Raw genomic sequence first — 8,519 nt, forward strand, 5'->3', positions numbered from 1 at the left:
ATCACCTTCATTCTATTTCCATTACCATATTTCACCATTCAAGATATTTTCAAACATATTATTTACTTATCTAAATCTTCTACAACCAACTCTATCCTTCATCTTATATATCTCCATTTAGCCATTCTATTTGAGCTTTCTTACGTGTACAAGATCCTTGTTATCTTCCTAGATTGAAATAATCAAAAAGTAGCCTTATCTTTAATAACAACATCTGTTGGAGGTAGGGTGACCTTAAGAATCACATCAAGAGTGTTCCTTACCTTTGCGTGAGAAAATTATTTGAGTGGTTGAAATTGAGAATAAGAGCATTGAAAAGATTGAGAGTGAAGATGAGCATATTAAAAAACAATAGTGTGAGATTAAATAGAGAGTTCAAAAGAAGAATGAATGTGATAGTAGAATTTAAAAAGAACAAGAATGCCAAGAAAACATTCAAGAGAAGTGTGAGATTGAAAAGAAAATTTAAAACAAACATAAGAGTGAGAAAGAAGAATGTGAGGAGAATGAAGTTTTGAGTTCTACTAATCTATCTTTTCCTCATATTTATTCTTTTGATTTGTAAGTGACTCCAAGAGATATACGAGATGAATCAAACAACATATCTTTTAAAATTCCAAAAGATATGTTCCTTGAGATTACAAAAGACATGTTCATCAACCTTCCAGGTATATTCACCTCATATTCCAGATTCAATGAACTTTGTGAAAGGGAAGTTTCAATGAAACTAAACTTCAAGCGTCCAAATTTGTTCATGAACTCGATCATTTCAATTCCTTTGTATTCAAATTATCTGTTTTTAACTTTGTTTTGTTTTCCAAATTGATGATCAAAAGACAAAAGATTGAACGTGTGAAGCATTTCGAGCATAGAAAATAGTGCAAGATGAGAGTAAAAGAATTTTCAATTCAAAGGAAATCAAAGTTGTTCCCTTATGTACCAATCATATATTTGGGGGGAATTTCCTTAAAGAAAGGGGATGATGTGATCATGCCGAGCACCAATTTCAAACAAAACATGCTCACAACTTTGAAGTTTTTCCAAAAAGATTCTATGGGAGTTCTTCCTTACTTTATTGCTTACTTACTTATTTATGCATTATATGTGACATAAGTATGCTTTAAACACATTATATTATGATAAATATTCATATGTTATCCATTTCTTACATACTTTATGATATTCATGCATATTACATCTTTAATTGAGTATATGTCATGGTTATGTTAGCTTATGTATTCATTATAGCTCAATTCATGCATACACATTCTATAGTTAGCTCATTTGCATTCAAACATGGGTGGCATCATGCATCCATCATTGTCCTAGCTCAAATCCTACCTAATTTCTTGTTTCCATGCTTTTCATAGGTACATTGGAAGCTAAGGCAACTTATGGCAGCTCTTGGATTGAAAATACAAGCCTCGATAGCTCATATTAGCTCATGAAAGTGTTATGCTAGTTCACATAGCTCAAAGAAGCTTAATGAATTTCAAAGATTAGCTTAATGAGATGAAGGGAAGTTGAAATTAGCTTGGGATTAGCTGGCAAGGCTAAAAGGATCTAAACATATTCAAGGTGCACAATGTGAACACATTAATCCAAGGGATAATTCACATCAGTCAAATTACGAGCCCTTTTTGAGCTAGTTGCAAGCATCTTTGGGTTATGAAGTCTTCTTGACATTTAATCCCCTATCTCTTAGATTTCCAACACACTTTAAATTGCATTATTCCGACGTTAAGATCTCGAGATATGTCCAGATTATCAAAGATATTGTAGTTTGAAATTAATATGGGGTTTACAATAATTCATCACCTTTGGACGTGAGCACATTCAACAAGGCTAACGTGAACATATTAAAATGGAAGCAAGCAAGTGATGTAACACCCTAAACCCAATTGGGCCTAAAGTGCTTGTCCGTTGTTTGTGAGTACTAAATATGGGTGCGGATAATGTGCAAGTATACACAATCGAACAAGTAATACAGTGATAAGTGAGTATCGTCTCCACAGGGATTGGAGAAAATCAAATAAGTTTGTCAAAACACTTTACTCTGTCACCTAAGCAAAGTTAGTGATGGTATGTACAAATGAGAATGTCGTGACAAAATGAAATGGATGTTGTGGAAATGGAATGGTGGTGCAATTGGATATGTCGTGGCAAATTGAATTGTGTTGAGTGCAAACAAATGAAAATGTCCAAGCAAAATGAAATGTAAATATATGAGTTGATTAATAGGTCTTTATCTTTCTCACACGATAAGCTACTATGGGAATGAGTGATAGGAGTCACTATGGAAAATCTAAGTTTACTTCTCTGAACAGTCTTATCTCTATGACTCTTCTGCCCGACAGAGTATACTAAGGTGCCCTATGCTATCTCTAGTAAGGGACTCGACAGATTGAAGATGCCCTGGAAAAATCCGTTGGCGTAAACCCCTGCAGTGATCCTATTGGTCCAGATAACAAGATATGTCTCGGCAATACCTTTTTGCGGCATCATTAACATCTAACCTATCGCTCATGCACAACTCATTTTAGTCGAATGAAATCCTAGCCTTATCTCTAAGGTGGATTAGGCCTAATTACTATCTAGAACCCCTTTCTTATATGGTTCTTCCCTAGTTTCTCTTGAACACTAAGGATGTGTTACCTAGGTATTCTCTCGAACCCTAAGAATCTCCTAAAGAATGGCTACTCTCGTAGCTCCTACAACCTTAAGGCACTAAGCTTCATAAAAAAAAACATATTATAGCATAGAAAAATAACCATTTATTGAAATAAAACTTAAATATCCAAAATAAACTCCCACCAAATAGGATTAGTTCTTGGTGGGGTTTGAAATAAATAAGCACAAAGCAAGTTTTATCCGTTCATTACAACCCAAGTGATAAAATATTAAAGCAAAAAACAAAGTGAAGGAGGAAAAGCCTTCGACGTGCACTGTCAGAGCTTTCCTCGACCACCAAGAACTGCTTTTAGTGAACTGGCTCCTCTTGGATGCTCAGGATGCCACTCCCTTAGGCTTGTCAAGGAGAAATACCACGACAAGTAGGATTGACAGAGAAAGATGAGACATTCTCTCTCTAACCTTTTAAGCTCAAATCTAGGTGGAACCAAAATCCTCAATAATGTGGCTTCATCCTCTATTTATAGGGGAAAACTAATCCTATGACTTGGTGTTGACTTTCTTAGAAAACCCCAAAACCATGGTTAATTTACTTAGAAGTCGGGCAGGATAGACTATGACACAGCCTGGGTAGCTGGTTGAGTGACCGGCATAATCCCGTTGCAGGCGCCCAAGGATAGTCCGGATCTATAGGGTTAGGCGACATCATCAGCAGGACTATCGGTTGTAGTGTCGATCCCTCCAGGCGGATCTTCGAGGTGGATTTCTCAGGCAGATCTCTCGGGAAGTCAGAGACAGTTGGCTTCAAAAATATCTTCTCGCACTTAAAGCGTTTTTGAAATGCCAGTAGAACTTGGCAATTGCATTTTGCTCAGTAATCTCTTTATGTCACGACATTTCCTTTTCTCTTGCTTTCAATTCCTACACATCATCAGACAAGCACCTTTCCCATAAGGCAGCACCGCTTTAAAAAATAAAATGTTGTGACAAACTAAATTCAATCACATAAAACTAAATGCATCTACATGGTCATAAATGAGCTATTTGACACTCAATAACTTAAGTGAAAAGGTCCCAAAATGTGACCTTTTATGGAGTTATCATACCCCCAAACTTAAGCTATTGGTTGTTCTCAAGCAATGGATAGTAATAAGAAAAACAAAAATACCATGACAAGTTCAGAAGTAGAATAGTCTTATGAGATAAAATTTCAGCCCTCAGCACATATGGCTTCAACATAATAGACTAGGTCGAGAAATCTAGTACTGTCCCCTAGGGCAAGATTCTTTGTGTGGGTGTGTGCGTGCTTGTATCCAGTCCATGCTTAATAAAATTAAAATTTTTCTAAGCAAGCTTTCTCAATTTGCCATGACATTTACAAAATATTTACTCCCATCTTACTTTATTTTCTTTACTTCTGCTACGAGGGGAATCAACCTATCACTCTACCCTCCCACACTCTAGATGAAAGGGAGCATACCTTCCACCCCTGAGTTAGTCAGGTAGAGTCATCCCGTGACTACTTTCATTCACTCATATGCCCTGGCATAGCAGAGTGTCCCTCTACAGCTATGCCGAGGTATTTATTCACAACTTTATCATCATTTTTCATTCATTTTTTTGTTTTTTAGAAAAGCCATGAATTTTCATCATTCAAAGTTTTATGCCACAACATTTAAGAATTCTCTTATAAAGAAACTCCTAAGTTTCTCAAGTATGGAAAACATACAATCGTGTATTCAAGGATTTGAAAGAAGTAAGTCCTAGAGTTGGTTCTATCATCCTCAACTAGTCATGTACATTTAATCCTAGCCATCAAGATTCATCATCATCGGGCATCCTTAATTAATTCCAGAAAACTATTCAAACACCTACTAATGTCATGGCATATTTATTTTGCTAATACTATTATGCACTGATGTTAGAACCCTACTTCCCCCAAACTTGAGAGAAGCATTGTCCTCAATGCTTACTAAGACTAACGAACAAGAAACTACATGATATGAATGTAATGCAATGCAATGTACCTTGGCTCTAGGCGGGTGGTGGTGCAACGGTCGCGCGTCGAGGGCGTTTTCTCAGTTTGGCTGGGCTGGAGTGTTCAGAGTCAGAAGCGGGTGCGGCCGTAGGAGTACTGGGACCTTCTGGGACAGTGGAGAGCTGGGGCTCCTCACGCTTAGATGCTTTCTTCAGGCGGCGTTGGCTCCTATGCAAAGGAGCTTGCCGTGGCATCTCAGATTGTGACTCCTCGGTTAACTCGGTGGGATACGGTACTTTAGGGTGCTCTTCTTCCATTGGTGCAGTAGGTTGCGACATATCAGGATGTTCTGTCGCCAGGGGTTCAACAAATTATGGGGATTTCAGGAGATGAACGAGTTGAAGGTTGGCTTCTCGATCTGCATCAGGCGACATAGTATGGACGGGATCAGGGTCAGCGGGCTCTTCTGCTTCAGCAGGCTGGGGACTTTCTGCACTAGGTGATTGATGAGCTTCGGCAGTGACAGGATGAGGTACTTCTGTAGATGTCTCAACATCCTCATTTGGTGGCACTAGTGTTGCAGGGAAGTCTGGGACGATGAAGTTCATATGCAGGAGAAACTTTAAGAAGGTGTTGGTGAAAAACTCATCCCGGCACTTAGCATAGGCAAAATATGTCATCAGTTTGTGGGACAGCTTCCCGACATGCTCTTGAGTGCGCTGGATTGCCTGCTCCAGGGCATCTGAGTTTGCCCTGGCATGTGGAGATAGTGAAACACGAGATGTTGTTGCCTCATTTTCTTTTCCTTTTAAGTCCTTCAGACCCAACATCATAGGGCACTTGCAGATCGCTTCATGCATAAATGGGCTTGTTCTACAATGATTTTCCCTACATCAATGGGGCGCCCGAATATGATTGAGTGTAGTAAAAACATTAGCTGGCAAGACACGGTGGTGTTGTGGGAAGTGGGCAAAAGCTTATGCTTTATAAAATGGTTCCATAACTTTACTTGCGGGAGCAACTTCTCCCTTCTCCACGGTCCTACGACTCAGTTGCTGGTCGTTCCATTGGGTGTCGGGAAGATAGAGGTCTTCTAGAATGCCTTGGTATGTTTCGTTGTTTGTGTCCTGTGCGAATGTGGCATGGCAATCTTCCAGAACCTGCAATTTAAAGTAACGATTAATAGCAGTAGGAGTAAATCAAATAGAAATGTCGTGAACCATGACGGCATGCTGGTTGGGCTCGGAGATGTTTTAGTAAAACTCCATCACTATCGATGCGTTGACAGTGGCTAGATGTTTGGCAAATTTATGCCACTTGTGCTTGTTAACCACATCGAGCACCTCACTTTCGAAGGTAGCATCCTCCTCTTCGGAGAAGATAAACCCCAACTCAAAAAAGACCCATCGGGTTTTGATGGTTTGGAACCGGTCTCAGGCGGTATTATCCATAAACCATGGTGGTGCAGAAGAAGATGGTTGGGATCGAACCATGGTGGAAATATAAAACAAAAGGTGGGTAAGGAAGCTTAAAGCTTGGGTCAGCTATGGAGGTTGTCGGCGCAAGAGAGGGAACAAAGAAGATGAGATAAGATAAAGTTAAAGGAAAAGTGAAAAGGAAAGGAAGATAAAAACAAAAGTGAGATTTTGTGGAGGAAATATTAAATACATGGTGGGGTCTGGGCGGGAAGAAAACAAAAAACAAAAGTTAGAATTTTTAATCCTAAGTAAAAGTGAAAAGTGAAAAAGTTTTCCTCCTTTTACTATTCAAGTTTGCCGCCCAAATTTTCTTTGTGTTAATCGTACGCCTCATGTGCTCACCATGTGGGATAATCCTTGCAACAAAAATAATATAAAATAATTAATTAAAAAGAAGAAATACTACGATAATGACAAAAGACAAATTATTCATGCACAAGAGTAAATTGAAAATGTCTTGGCATCCTTAAAATGTTGGGCCAGTATCGACGTCATGCAAGAGAAGCGCCGACTTGTTACGCAATGGTGGGACTCCCTAGTAAGTCTTCAGGTGCTGGCCATTGACTTTAAAGATGGAACAATCGTCCATGTTCTTGATATCAACAGTGTTGTACGGGTAAACATGGTGGACTTCGAATAGTCCCGACCACCGTGACTTCAGTTTTCCCAGGAAGAGTTTGAGCCTAGAGTTAAACAGCAATACTTTCTGGCCCGTATGAAAATGCCGTGGAAACCGCATTTTTTCGTGCCACTTCTTGGTCTTTTCCTTGTAGAGCTTGGCATTTTCATATGCTTGCGCTCGAAACTCTTCCATTTCGTTCAGATCGAGCAATTGTTTCTCCCCAGCGAGTTACGCGTCAAAGTTTAGCTTCTTTATCGCCCAGTATGCCTTATGTTCTAGCTCAACTTGTAGGCGGCAGGTTTTTCCATATACCATCTTGAAGGGAGACATTCCCAGAGGTGTTTTGAATGTCGTCTTATCGGCCCAGAGTGCTTCATCGAGTTTTGGGACCAGTCTTTCCTTCGAGGGTTCACCACCTTCTCTAAAATTTTCTTGATCTCACGGTTGGACACTTCAACTTACCCGTTAGTTTGTGGGTAATATGATGTGGTAATTTTATGTCGCACTCTGTATTTCTCTAATGCCTTGGCAATTAGCTTGTTATCAAAGTGGGTGCCTTCGTCACTGATAATGGCCCTTGGTACTCCAAATTGAGTGAAGATGTTTTTGTGAAGAAACTTGAGCACCGTCTTCGAGTCATTCCTCTGTGTGGAAATTGCTTCAACCCACTTAGACACATAGTCCACCATAAGCAAGATGTATAAATCTCTAAAGGAAGATGGGAATGGTTCCATGAAATCAATGCCCCAAACATCAAAGAGTTTTATCTCCAAAATATTTTACAGCGGCATTTCGTGTCGTCTGGAAATGTTTCCAGTGCGTTGACATTTATCGCACGCCTTGCAAAATTTGTGGGTATCCTTAAATAGTGATGGCCAATAGAAGCCTGATTGGAGGACCTTTGCAGCAATCCTCGCACCTCCAAAATGCCCTCCACAAGGTGTTATGTGGAAATGGTGTAAGATATCGCGTTGCTCTTCTTCTGGGACACACCGTCGAATCATTTGATCGGTACATTGCTTGAACAAGTATGGCTCGTCCCAAAAATAGAACTTGGCATCATGCAGAAACTTCGTTTTGCCCTGGTTGTTCAGTTCATAAGGAAAAACACCACTAACAAGAAAATTAACAAGGTCAACGTACCACGAAATTACCGTGGAATATAAAATTTTCTCTTCAGGGAATTCTTCTTTAATATAAAAAATGTCATGGCATTCTGAAATGTTTTATAGTCTAGATAAATGGTTTATAACTTGGTTCTCAGTACCTTTCCTATCAATGACCTCTAAGTCGAACTCTTGTAGTAGTAATATCCATCTAATTAGTCTAGGCTTGGCATTTTTCTTGTTCACTAAGTATTTTATAGGTGAATGATCGGTGTGAACTATGACCTTGGTGTTTATCAAGTATGGCCTAAACTTGTCAAATGCAAATACCACAGCAAGTAATTCTTTCTTAGTGGTGGTATAGTTTAATTGTTCCTCATTTAAGGTACGACTAGCATAATATAGAACATAGAACATTTTACCTCTGCGCTGCCTAAGTACAGCTCCCACGGCAAAATCACTTGCATCACACATTAATTCGAACGCTGCCGTCTATTCTGGGGGAACTACGATCGGTGCAGAGATAAGTTTATTCTTTAGCTCTTTGAATCCGCCGTGGCATTTATGATCGAACACGAACGGTTGGTTCTACTGCAGCATGGTGCACAAGGGCTTGGATATTATGGAGAAGTCTTTGATGAATCATCTATAAAATCCAACATGTCCAAGGAAACTCCGAATACCCTTTTCAAAAGTTAGTGGGG

The 8,519-nt window shown here is 39.4% G+C and overlaps 1 pseudogene; it reads right to left on the reverse strand.

Moving 5' to 3' along the window:
* Nucleotides 1-849, reverse strand: part of LOC120142861 — a 51,508-nt pseudogene extending 50,659 nt beyond the window's left edge.
* Nucleotides 850-8,519: the final 7,670 nt, after the last annotated feature.

This window comes from Hibiscus syriacus, unplaced genomic scaffold (genome assembly GCF_006381635.1).
Source record: "Hibiscus syriacus cultivar Baekdansim isolate YM2019G1 unplaced genomic scaffold, ASM638163v2 tig00110831_pilon, whole genome shotgun sequence".
Taxonomy (NCBI): domain Eukaryota; kingdom Viridiplantae; phylum Streptophyta; class Magnoliopsida; order Malvales; family Malvaceae; genus Hibiscus; species Hibiscus syriacus.